Source organism: Haemaphysalis longicornis, unplaced genomic scaffold (assembly GCF_048455015.1).
Source record: "Haemaphysalis longicornis isolate Haplotype H1 unplaced genomic scaffold, Haemaphysalis longicornis Haplotype H1 scaffold_8, whole genome shotgun sequence".
Taxonomy (NCBI): Eukaryota; Metazoa; Arthropoda; class Arachnida; order Ixodida; family Ixodidae; genus Haemaphysalis; species Haemaphysalis longicornis.
In genome coordinates this window covers 192,521,677-192,534,381 of record NW_027526445.1, presented here as the reverse complement: position 1 = coordinate 192,534,381, position 12,705 = coordinate 192,521,677, and the positions used below count along the sequence as shown (strand labels likewise).

Genomic DNA, 12,705 nt, shown 5'->3' with positions numbered 1-12,705 from the left:
GTACTATAAAAGAGAAAGTTGGTTCACGAATGCGCGTTAAATGAAAACGGTATCAAACATATTTCGGCTGAGGTATGACCCAGATGAGTCGTGGAGGCATGATGAGGTGCATATGGTGTAATTATAAAATCAGATTTGAAATGGTTGGGTTGAGGTTGTGTCGCAAAACAGAATTACCCAAGGTAGAGGCGTTTGCCTGAAGCTGTCCAATGTGCGAATTGCGGTATGGTGGTTGAAAACAAATGAAATCCTGATGAATTACAAGGTACTATAAAAGAGAAAGTTGGTTCACGAATGAGCGTTGAATTTAAACGGTATCAAACATATTTCGGCTGAGGTATGACCCAGATGAGTCTGGAGGCATGATGAGGTGCATATGGTGTAATTATAAAATCAGATTTGAAATGGTTGGGTTGAGGTTGTGTCGCAAAACAAAATTACCCAAGGTAGAGGCGTTTGCCTGAAGCTGTCCAATGTGCGAATTGCGGTATGGTGGTTGAAAACAAATGAAATCCTGATGAATTACAAGGTACTATAAAAGAGAAAGTTGGTTCACGAATGAGCGTTGAATGAAAACGGTATCAAACATATTTCGGCTGAGGTATGACCCAGATGAGTCGTGGAGGCATGATGAGGTGCATATGGTGTAATTATAAAATCAGATTTGAAATGGTTGGGTTGAGGTTGTGTCGCAAAACAGAATTACCCAAGGTAGAGGCGTTTGCCTGAAGCTGTCCAATGTGCGAATTGCGGTATGGTGGTTGAAAACAAATGAAATCCTGATGAATTACAAGGTACTATAAAAGAGAAAGTTGGTTCACGAATGAGCGTTGAATTAAAACGGTATCAAACATATTTCGGCTGAGGTATGACCCAGATGAGTCTGGAGGCATGATGAGGTGCATATGGTGTAATTATAAAATCAGATTTGAAATGGTTGGGTTGAGGTTGTGTCGCAAAACAGAATTACCCAAGGTAGAGGCGTTTGCCTGAAGCTGTGAAATGTGCGAATTGCGGTATGGTGGTTGAAAACAAATGAAATCCTGATGAATTACAAGGTACTATAAAAGAGAAAGTTGGTTCACGAATGAGCGTTGAATGAAAACGGTATCAAACATATTTCGGCTGAGGTATGACCCAGATGAGTCGTGGAGGCATGATGAGGTGCATATGGTGTAATTATAAAATCAGATATGAAATGGTTGGGTTGACGTTGTGTCGCAAAACAGAATTACCCAAGGTAGAGGCGTTTGCCTGAAGCTGTGAAATGTGCGAATTGCGGTATGGTGGTTGAAAACAAATGAAATCCTGATGAATTACAAGGTACTATAAAAGAGAAAGTTGGTTCACGAATGAGCGTTGAATGAAAACGGTATCAAACATATTTCGGCTGAGGTATGACCCAGATGAGTCGTGGAGGCATGATGAGGTGCATATGGTGTAATTATAACATCAGATATGAAATGGTTGGGTTGACGTTGTGTCGCAAAACAGAATTACCCAAGGTAGAGGCGTTTGCCTGAAGCTGTCCAATGTGCGAATTGCGGTATAGTGGTTGAAAACAAATGAAATCCTGATGAATTACAAGGTACTATAAAAGAGAAAGTTGGTTCACGAATGAGCGTTGAATGAAAACGGTATCAAACATATTTCGGCTGAGGTATGACCCAGATGAGTCTGGAGGCATGATGAGGTGCATATGGTGTAATTATAAAATCAGATTTGAAATGGTTGGGTTGAGGTTGTGTCGCAAAACAGAATTACCCAAGGTAGAGGCGTTTGCCTGAAGCTGTCCAATGTGCGAATTGCGGTATGGTGGTTGAAAACAAATGAAATCCTGATGAATTATAAGGTACTATAAAAGACAAAGTTGGTTCACGAATGAGCGTTGAATTAAAACGGTATCAAACATATTTCGGCTGAGGTATGACCCAGATGAGTCTGGAGGCATGATGAGGTGCATATGGTGTAATTATAAAATCAGATTTGAAATGGTTGGGTTGAGGTTGTGTCGCAAAACAGAATTACCCAAGGTAGAGGCGTTTGCCTGAAGCTGTGAAATGTGCAAATTGCGTTGTGGTGGTTGAAAACAAATGAGATCCTGATGAATTACAATACAAGGTACTATAAAAGAGAAAGTTGGTTCACGAATGAGCGTTAAATGAAAACGGTATAAAACATCTTTCGGCTGAGGTATGACCCAGATGAGTCGTGGAGGCATGATGAGGCGCATGTAGTGTAATTATAAAATCAGATTTGAAATGGTTGGGTTGAGGTTGTGTCGTAAAACAGAATTACCCAAGGTAGAGGCGTTTGCCTGAAGCTGTGAAATTTGCGAATTGCGTTATGGTGGTAGAAAACAAATGAGATTCTGATGAATTACAATACAAGATACTATAAAAGAGAAAGTTGGTTCACGAATGGGCGTTGGATGAAAACGGTATCATATCTTTAGGCTGATGTATGACCCAGATGAGTCGTGGAGGCATGATGAGGCGCATATGGTGTAATTATAAAATCAGATGTGAAATGGTTGGGTTGAGGTTGTGTCGCAAAACGGAAATACCCAAGGTAGAGGCGTTTTCCTGAAGCTGTGGATTGTGCGAATTGCGATATTGTGGTTGAAACAAATGAGATGATGATGAATTAAAATGCAACATTACTATAAACGAGAAAGTTTGTGCACAAAGGAGCATTGAGTGAAAACGATATCAAATATCTTTCGGTTGAGGTATGATACGGATAAGTCGGTGAGGCGTAATAAGATGCATATGGTGCAAATAAATACAAAGTCAGACGTGAAAAAGGCTCGGCTGATGTTCTATTGTGGAACGGAATTTTTCAAGGTAGAGGCGTTTTCCTGAAGCTATGCGATGTGAGAATTGTGTGGTTATGGTGGTTGAAAAAAATATGCCGATGAATCTAACCTTGGTTCACAAATGAGTAATATAAAGAGATATCATATAGCTGATTGATGAGGTAGGCTGCAGATTAGTCGGTGAGGCATAATGAATGCATATGGTGAAAATAGCAATGTGAAAATCGTTTTTCTCAAGTGTTGCAAAAAAAATTTCCGAGGTAGCGGCGTCTGCCTGAAGCTATGTGAGAATTGTCTGTATATGGTCGTTGGAAAGCAGAGATGCTGATGAATCGAAAGTTGCTTCGGAAAAGGGTATAAAATGAAAACGGTATCAAATATCTTTCGGGTTAGGTATGATCCGGATAAGTCGGTGAGGCATAACTATATTCATATGGTGCAAATAGAAAGTTCGTGAAAATGGTTCGGCTGCTTTTGTGTTGCGAAACAAAATTTTGTTAATTAGGGGCGTTTGCCTGAAGCTATGCGATGTGAGAATTGCGTGCTTATGGTGGTTGAAAAAAAAAAGTTGCTGATGAATCGAACGTTGGTTCCCAAATGACTATTAAGTGAATACGGTATCAAATATCTTTCGGTTGAGGTATGATCTTGATAAGTCTGAGGGATAATGAGATGCATATGGTGCAAATATAAAGTGAGATGTGAAAATAATTTTGTGTGTTGTGTTGCGAAACGGAATTTTTCAAGGTAGTTGCATTTGCCTGAAGTTATGCAATGTGAGAATTGTGTTGTTATATTTGTTAGAAAACAAATTAGATGCTGATAAATCGAAAGTTAGTTCGAAATTGAGACTTTGAATGAAAGCGGTATCAAATATCGTTCGGTTGAGGCACGATCCAGATGAGTCGTGAAGGCATCATGAGGCGCATATGGTGTAATTATAAAATCAGATGTGATATGGTTGGGTTGAGGTGTGTCGTAAAACAGAATTACCACAGGTAGAGGCACTTGCCTGAAGCTGTGAAATTTGCGAATTGCGTTATGGTGGTAGAAAAAAAATTTGATTCTGATGAGTTACAATACAGGATACTATAAAAGAGAAAGTGTGTTCACGAATGAGCGTTAAATGAAAACGGTATCAAACATCTTTTGGCTGATGTATGACCCAGATGAGTCTTGGAGGAATGATAAGGCGCATATGGTGTAAATATATGGTTGTTTCGCAAAACAGAATTACCCAAGGTAGAGGCGTTTGCCTGAAGCTGTGAAATTTGCGAATTGCGGTATGGTGGTTGAAAACAAATGAGATCCTGATGAATTACAATACAAGGTTCTATAAAAGAGAAAGGTGGTTCACGAATGAGTGTTGGATGAAAACGGTATCAATCATCTTTAGGCTGAGGTATGACCCAGATGAGTCGTGAAGGCATTATGAGGCGCATATGGTGTAATTATAAAATCAGATGTGAAATGCTTGGGTTGAGGTTGTGTCGCAAAACAGAATTACCCAAGGTCGAGGCGTTTGCCTGAAGCTGTGCAATGTGCGAATTGCGGTATGGTGGTAGAAAAGAAATTTGATTCTGATGAGTTACAATACAAGATACTATAAAAGAGAAAGTTGGTTCACGAATGAGCGTTGGATGAAAACGGTATCAAACATCTTTCGGCTGATGTATGACCCAGATGAGTCGTGGAGGAATGATAAGGCGCATATGGTGTAAATATATGGTTGTGTCGCAAAACAGAATTACCCAAGGTAGAGGCGTTTGCCTGAAGCTGTCCAATGTGCGAATTGCGGTCTGGTGGTTGAAAACAAATGAAATCCTGATGAGTTACAAGGTACTATAAAAGAGAAAGTTGGTTCACGAATGAGCGTTGAATGAAAACGGTATCAAACATATTTCGGCTGAGGTATGACCCAGATGAGTCTGGAGGCATGATGAGGTGCATATGGTGTAATTATAAAATCAGATTTGAAATGGTTGGGTTGAGGTTGTGTCGCAAAACAGAATTACCCAAGGTAGAGGCGTTTGCCTGAAGCTGTCCAATGTGCGAATTGCGGTATGGTGGTTGAAAACAAATGAAATCCTGATGAATTACAAGGTACTATAAAAGAGAAAGTTTGTTCACGAATGAGCGTTGAATTAAAACGGTATCAAACATATTTCGGCTGAGGTATGACCCAGATGAGTCTGGAGGCATGATGAGGTGCATATGGTGTAATTATAAAATCAGATTTGCAATGGTTGGGTTGAGGTTGTGTCGCAAAACAGAATTACCCAAGGTAGAGGCGTTTGCCTGAAGCTGTCCAATGTGCGAATTGCGGTATGGTGGTTGAAAACAAATGAAATCCTGATGAATTACAAGGTACTATAAAAGAGAAAGTTGGTTCACGAATGAGCGTTGAATGAAAACGGTATCAAAGATATTTCGGCTGAGGTATGACCCAGATGAGTCGCGGAGGCATGATGAGGTGCATATGGTGTAATTATAAAATCAGATTTGAAATGGTTGGGTTGAGGTTGTGTCGCAAAACAGAATTACCCAAGGTAGAGGCGTTTGCCTGAAGCTGTCCAATGTGCGAATTGCGGTATGGTGGTTTAAAACAAATGAAATCCTGATGAATTACAAGGTACTATAAAAGAGAAAGTTGGTTCACGAATGAGCGTTGAATGAAAACGGTATCAAACATATTTCGGCTGAGGTATGACCCAGATGAGTCGCGGAGGCATGATGAGGTGCATATGGTGTAATTATAAAATCAGATTTGAAATGGTTGGGTTGAGGTTGTGTCGCAAAACAGAATTACCCAAGGTAGAGGCGTTTGCCTGAAGCTGTCCAATGTGCGAATTGCGGAATGGTGGTTAAAAACAAATGAAATCCTGATGAATTACAAGGTACTATAAAAGAGAAAGTTGGTTCACGAATGAGCGTTGAATTAAAACGGTATCAAACATATTTCGGCTGAGGTATGACCCAGATGAGTCGTGGAGGCATGATGAGGCGCATATGGTGCAAGTATAAAATCAGATGTGAAATGGTTGGGTTGAGGTGTGTCGTAAAGCAGAATTACCACCTGTAGAGGCGTTTGCCTGAAGCTGTGAAATGTGCAAATTGCGTTGTGGTGGTTGAAAACAAATGAGATCCTGATGAATTACAATACAAGGTACTATAAAAGAGAAAGTTGGTTCACGAACGAGCGTTAAATGAAAACGGTATAAAACATCTTTCGGCTGAGGTATGACCCAGATGAGTCGTGGAGGCATGATGAGGCGCATATAGTGTAATTATAAAATCAGATTTGAAATGGTTGGGTTGAGGTTGTGTCGCAAAACAGAATTACCCAAGGTAGAGGCGTTTGCCTGAAGCTGTGAAATTTGCGAATTGCGTTATGGTGGTAGAAAACAAATGAGATTCTGATGAATTACAATACAAGATACTATAAAAGAGAAAGTTGGTTCACGAATGGGCGTTGGATAAAAACGGTATCATATCTTTAGGCTGATGTATGACCCAGATGAGTCGTGGAGGCATGATGAGGCGCATATGGTGTAATTATAAAATCAGATGTGAAATGGTTGGGTTGAGGTTGTGTCGCAAAACGGAAATACCCAAGGTAGAGGCGTTTTCCTGAAGCTGTGGAATGTGCGAATTGCGATATTGTGGTTGAAACAAATGAGATGATGATGAATTAAAATGCAACATTACTATAAACGAGAAAGTTTGTGCACAAAGGAGCATTGAGTGAAAACGATATCAAATATCTTTCGGTTGAGGTATGATACGGATAAGTCGGTGAGGCGTAATAAGATGCATATGGTGCAAATAAATACAAAGTCAGACGTGAAAAAGGCTCGGCTGATGTTCTATTGTGGAACGGAATTTTTCAAGGTAGAGGCGTTTTCCTGAAGCTATGCGATGTGAGAATTGTGTGGTTATGGTGGTTGAAAAAAATATGCCGATGAATCTAACCTTGGTTCACAAATGAGTAATATAAAGAGATATCATATAGCTGATTGATGAGGTAGGCTGCAGATTAGTCGGTGAGGCATAATGAATGCATATGGTGAAAATAGCAATGTGAAAATCGTTTTTCTCAAGTGTTGCAAAAAAAATTTCCGAGGTAGCGGCGTCTGCCTGAAGCTATGTGAGAATTGTCTGTATATGGTCGTTGGAAAGCAGAGATGCTGATGAATCGAAAGTTGCGTCGGAAAAGAGTATAAAATGAAAACGGTATCAAATATCTTTCGGGTTAGGTATGATCCGGATAAGTCGGTGAGGCATAACTATATTCATATGGTGCAAATAGAAAGTTCGTGAAAATGGTTCGGCTGCTTTTGTGTTGCGAAACAAAATTTTGTTAGGTAGGGGCGTTTGCCTGAAGCTATGCGATGTGAGAATTGCGTGCTTATGGTGGTTAAAAAAAAAAGCTGCTGATGAATCGAACGTTGGTTCCCAAATGAGTATTAAGTGAATACGGTATCAAATATCTTTCGGTTGAGGTATGATCTTGATAAGTCTGAGGGATAATGAGATGCATATGGTGCAAATATAAAGTGAGATGTGAAAATAATTTTGTGTGTTGTGTTGCGAAACGGAATTTTTCAAGGTAGTTGCATTTGCCTGAAGTTATGCAATGTGAGAATTGTGTTGTTATATTGGTTAGAAAACAAATTAGATGCTGATAAATCGAAAGTTAGTTCGAAATTGAGACTTTGAATGAAAGCGATATATTGGTTAGAAAACAAATTAGATGCTGATAAATCGAAAGTTAGTTCGAAATTGAGACTTTGAATGAAAGCGGTATCAAATATCGTTCGGTTGAGGCACGATCCAGATGAGTCGTGAAGGCATCATGAGGCGCATATGGTGTAATTATAAAATCAGATGTGATATGGTTGGGTTGAGGTGTGTCGTAAAACAGAATTACCACAGGTAGAGGCACTTGCCTGAAGCTGTGAAATTTGCGAATTGCGTTATGGTGGTAGAAAAAAAATTTGATTCTGATGAGTTACAATACAGGATACTATAAAAGAGAAAGTGTGTTCACGAATGAGCGTTAAATGAAAACGGTATCAAACCTCTTTTGGCTGATGTATGACCCAGATGAGTCTTGGAGGAATGATAAGGCGCATATGGTGTAAATATATGGTTGTTTCGCAAAACAGAATTACCCAAGGTAGAGGCGTTTGCCTGAAGCTGTGAAATTTGCGAATTGCGGTATGGTGGTTGAAAACAAATGAGATCCTGATGAATTACAATACAAGGTTCTATAAAAGAGAAAGTTGGTTCACGAATGAGTGTTGGATGAAAACGGTATCAATCATCTTTAGGCTGAGGTATGACCCAGATGAGTCGTGAAGGCATTATGAGGCGCATATGGTGTAATTATAAAATCAGATGTGAAATGCTTGGGTTGAGGTTATGTCGCAAAACAGAATTACCCAAGGTCGAGGCGTTTGCCTGAAGCTGTGCAATGTGCGAATTGCGGTATGGTGGTAGAAAAGAAATTTGATTCTGATGAGTTACAATACAAGATACTATAAAAGAGAAAGTTGGTTCACGAATGAGCGTTGGATGAAAACGGTATCAAACATCTTTCGGCTGATGTATGACCCAGATGAGTCGTGGAGGAATGATAAGGCGCATATGGTGTAAATATATGGTTGTGTCGCAAAACAGAATTACCCAAGGTAGAGGCGTTTGCCTGAAGCTGTGAAATGTGCGAATTGCGTTGTGGTGGTTGAGAACAAATGAGATCCTGATGAATTACAATACAAGGTACTAAAAAAGAGAAAGTTGGTTCACGAATGAGCGTTGATGGAAAACGGTATCAAACATCTTTCGTCTGAGGTATGACCCAGATGAGTCGTTGAGGCACGATGAGGCGCAAATGGTGTAATTATAAAACCTGATCCGAAATGGTTTGGTTGAGGTTGGGTCGCAAAATGGAAATACCCATGGTAGCGGCGTTTGCCTGAAGCTGTCCAATGTGCGAATTGCGGTATGGTGGTAGAAAACAAATGAGATTCTGATGAATTACAATACAAGATACTATAAAAGAGAAAGTTGGTTCACGAATGGGCGTTGGATGAAAACGGTATCATATCTTTAGGCTGATGTATGACCCAGATGAGTCGTGGAGGCATGATGAGGCGCATATGGTGTAATTATAAAATCAGATGTGAAATGGTTGGGTTGAGGTTGTGTCGCAAAACGGAAATACCCAAGGTAGAGGCGTTTGCCTGAAGCTGTGAAATGTGCGAATTGTGGTATGGTGGTTGAAAACAAATGAGATCCTGATGAATTACAAGGTACTATAAAAGAGAAAGTTGGTTCACGAATGAGCGTTAAATGAAAACGGTATAAAACATCTTTCGGCTGAGGTATGACCCAGATGAGTCGTGGAGGCATGATGAGGCGCATATAGTGTAATTATAAAATCAGATTTGAAATTGTTGGGTTGAGGTTGGGTCGCAAAACAGAATTACCCAAGGTAGAGGCGTTTGCCTGAAGCTGTCCAATGTGCGAATTGCGGTATGGTGGTTGAAAACAAATGAAATCCTGATGAATTACAAGGTACTATAAAAGAGAAAGTTGGTTCACGAATGAGCGTTGAATGAAAACGGTATCAAACATATTTCGGCTGAGGTATGACCCAGATGAGTCGTGGAGGCATGATGAGGTGCATATGGTGTAATTATAAAATCAGATTTGAAATGGTTGGGTTGAGGTTGTGTCGCAAAACAGAATTACCCAAGGTAGAGGCGTTTGCCTGAAGCTGTCCAATGTGCGAATTGCGGTATGGTGGTTGAAAACAAATGAAATCCTGATGAATTACAAGGTACTATAAAAGAGAAAGTTGGTTCACGAATGAGCGTTGAATTAAAACGGTATCAAACATATTTCGGCTGAGGTATGACCCAGATGAGTCTGGAGGCATGATGAGGTGCATATGGTGTAATTATAAAATCAGATTTGAAATGGTTGGGTTGAGGTTGTGTCGCAAAACAGAATTACCCAAGGTAGAGGCGTTTGCCTGAAGCTGTGAAATGTGCGAATTGCGGTATGGTGGTTGAAAACAAATGAAATCCTGATGAATTACAAGGTACTATAAAAGAGAAAGTTGGTTCACGAATGAGCGTTGAATGAAAACGGTATCAAACATATTTCGGCTGAGGTATGACCCAGATGAGTCGTGGAGGCATGATGAGGTGCATATGGTGTAATTATAAAATCAGATATGAAATGGTTGGGTTGACGTTGTGTCGCAAAACAGAATTACCCAAGGTAGAGGCGTTTGCCTGAAGCTGTCCAATGTGCGAATTGCGGTATAGTGGTTGAAAACAAATGAAATCCTGATGAATTACAAGGTACTATAAAAGAGAAAGTTGGTTCACGAATGAGCGTTGAATGAAAACGCTATCAAACATATTTCGGCTGAGGTATGACCCAGATGAGTCTGGAGGCATGATGAGGTGCATATGGTGTAATTATAAAATCAGATTTGAAATGGTTGGGTTGAGGTTGTGTCGCAAAACAGAATTACCCAAGGTAGAGGCGTTTGCCTGAAGCTGTCCAATGTGCGAATTGCGGTATGGTGGTTGAAAACAAATGAAATCCTGATGAATTATAAGGTACTATAAAAGACAAAGTTGGTTCACGAATGAGCGTTGAATTAAAACGGTATCAAACATATTTCGGCTGAGGTATGACCCAGATGAGTCTGGAGGCATGATGAGGTGCATATGGTGTAATTATAAAATCAGATTTGAAATGGTTGGGTTGAGGTTGTGTCGCAAAACAGAATTACCCAAGGTAGAGGCGTTTGCCTGAAGCTGTGAAATGTGCGAATTGCGGTATGGTGGTTGAAAACAAATGAAATCCTGATGAATTACAAGGTACTATAAAAGAGAAAGTTGGTTCACGAATGAGCGTTGAATGAAAACGGTATCAAACATATTTCGGCTGAGGTATGACCCAGATGAGTCGTGGAGGCATGATGAGGTGCATATGGTGTAATTATAAAATCAGATATGAAATGGTTGGGTTGACGTTGTGTCGCAAAACAGAATTACCCAAGGTAGAGGCGTTTGCCTGAAGCTGTGAAATGTGCGAATTGCGGTATGGTGGTTGAAAACAAATGAAATCCTGATGAATTACAAGGTACTATAAAAGAGAAAGTTGGTTCACGAATGAGCGTTGAATGAAAACGGTATCAAACATATTTCGGCTGAGGTATGACCCAGATGAGTCGTGGAGGCATGATGAGGTGCATATGGTGTAATTATAACATCAGATATGAAATGGTTGGGTTGACGTTGTGTCGCAAAACAGAATTACCCAAGGTAGAGGCGTTTGCCTGAAGCTGTCCAATGTGCGAATTGCGGTATAGTGGTTGAAAACAAATGAAATCCTGATGAATTACAAGGTACTATAAAAGAGAAAGTTGGTTCACGAATGAGCGTTGAATGAAAACGGTATCAAACATATTTCGGCTGAGGTATGACCCAGATGAGTCTGGAGGCATGATGAGGTGCATATGGTGTAATTATAAAATCAGATTTGAAATGGTTGGGTTGAGGTTGTGTCGCAAAACAGAATTACCCAAGGTAGAGGCGTTTGCCTGAAGCTGTCCAATGTGCGAATTGCGGTATGGTGGTTGAAAACAAATGAAATCCTGATGAATTATAAGGTACTATAAAAGACAAAGTTGGTTCACGAATGAGCGTTGAATTAAAACGGTATCAAACATATTTCGGCTGAGGTATGACCCAGATGAGTCTGGAGGCATGATGAGGTGCATATGGTGTAATTATAAAATCAGATTTGAAATGGTTGGGTTGAGGTTGTGTCGCAAAACAGAATTACCCAAGGTAGAGGCGTTTGCCTGAAGCTGTGAAATGTGCAAATTGCGTTGTGGTGGTTGAAAACAAATGAGATCCTGATGAATTACAATACAAGGTACTATAAAAGAGAAAGTTGGTTCACGAATGAGCGTTAAATGAAAACGGTATAAAACATCTTTCGGCTGAGGTATGACCCAGATGAGTCGTGGAGGCATGATGAGGCGCATGTAGTGTAATTATAAAATCAGATTTGAAATGGTTGGGTTGAGGTTGTGTCGCAAAACAGAATTACCCAAGGTAGAGGCGTTTGCCTGAAGCTGTGAAATTTGCGAATTGCGTTATGGTGGTAGAAAACAAATGAGATTCTGATGAATTACAATACAAGATACTATAAAAGAGAAAGTTGGTTCACGAATGGGCGTTGGATGAAAACGGTATCATATCTTTAGGCTGATGTATGACCCAGATGAGTCGTGGAGGCATGATGAGGCGCATATGGTGTAATTATAAAATCAGATGTGAAATGGTTGGGTTGAGGTTGTGTCGCAAAACGGAAATACCCAAGGTAGAGGCGTTTTCCTGAAGCTGTGGATTGTGCGAATTGCGATATTGTGGTTGAAACAAATGAGATGATGATGAATTAAAATGCAACATTACTATAAACGAGAAAGTTTGTGCACAAAGGAGCATTGAGTGAAAACGATATCAAATATCTTTCGGTTGAGGTATGATACGGATAAGTCGGTGAGGCGTAATAAGATGCATATGGTGCAAATAAATACAAAGTCAGACGTGAAAAAGGCTCGGCTGATGTTCTATTGTGGAACGGAATTTTTCAAGGTAGAGGCGTTTTCCTGAAGCTATGCGATGTGAGAATTGTGTGGTTATGGTGGTTGAAAAAAATATGCCGATGAATCTAACCTTGGTTCACAAATGAGTAATATAAAGAGATATCATATAGCTGATTGATGAGGTAGGCTGCAGATTAGTCGGTGAGGCATAATGAATGCATATGGTGAAAATAGCAATGTGAAAATC

The 12,705-nt window shown here is 40.0% G+C and overlaps 1 long non-coding RNA gene across 1 annotated transcript in view; it reads left to right on the top strand.

Moving 5' to 3' along the window:
• Window positions 1-12,705, top strand: part of LOC144149859 (uncharacterized) — a 108,490-nt gene that overhangs the window by 53,868 nt on the left and 41,917 nt on the right. Inside the window, exon 2 of the long non-coding RNA XR_013318377.1 lies at window positions 530-12,705. This exon is cut by the window's right edge and continues 41,917 nt beyond it. This is a non-coding gene — a long non-coding RNA (uncharacterized LOC144149859). The remainder of the gene's footprint in view (window positions 1-529) is intronic.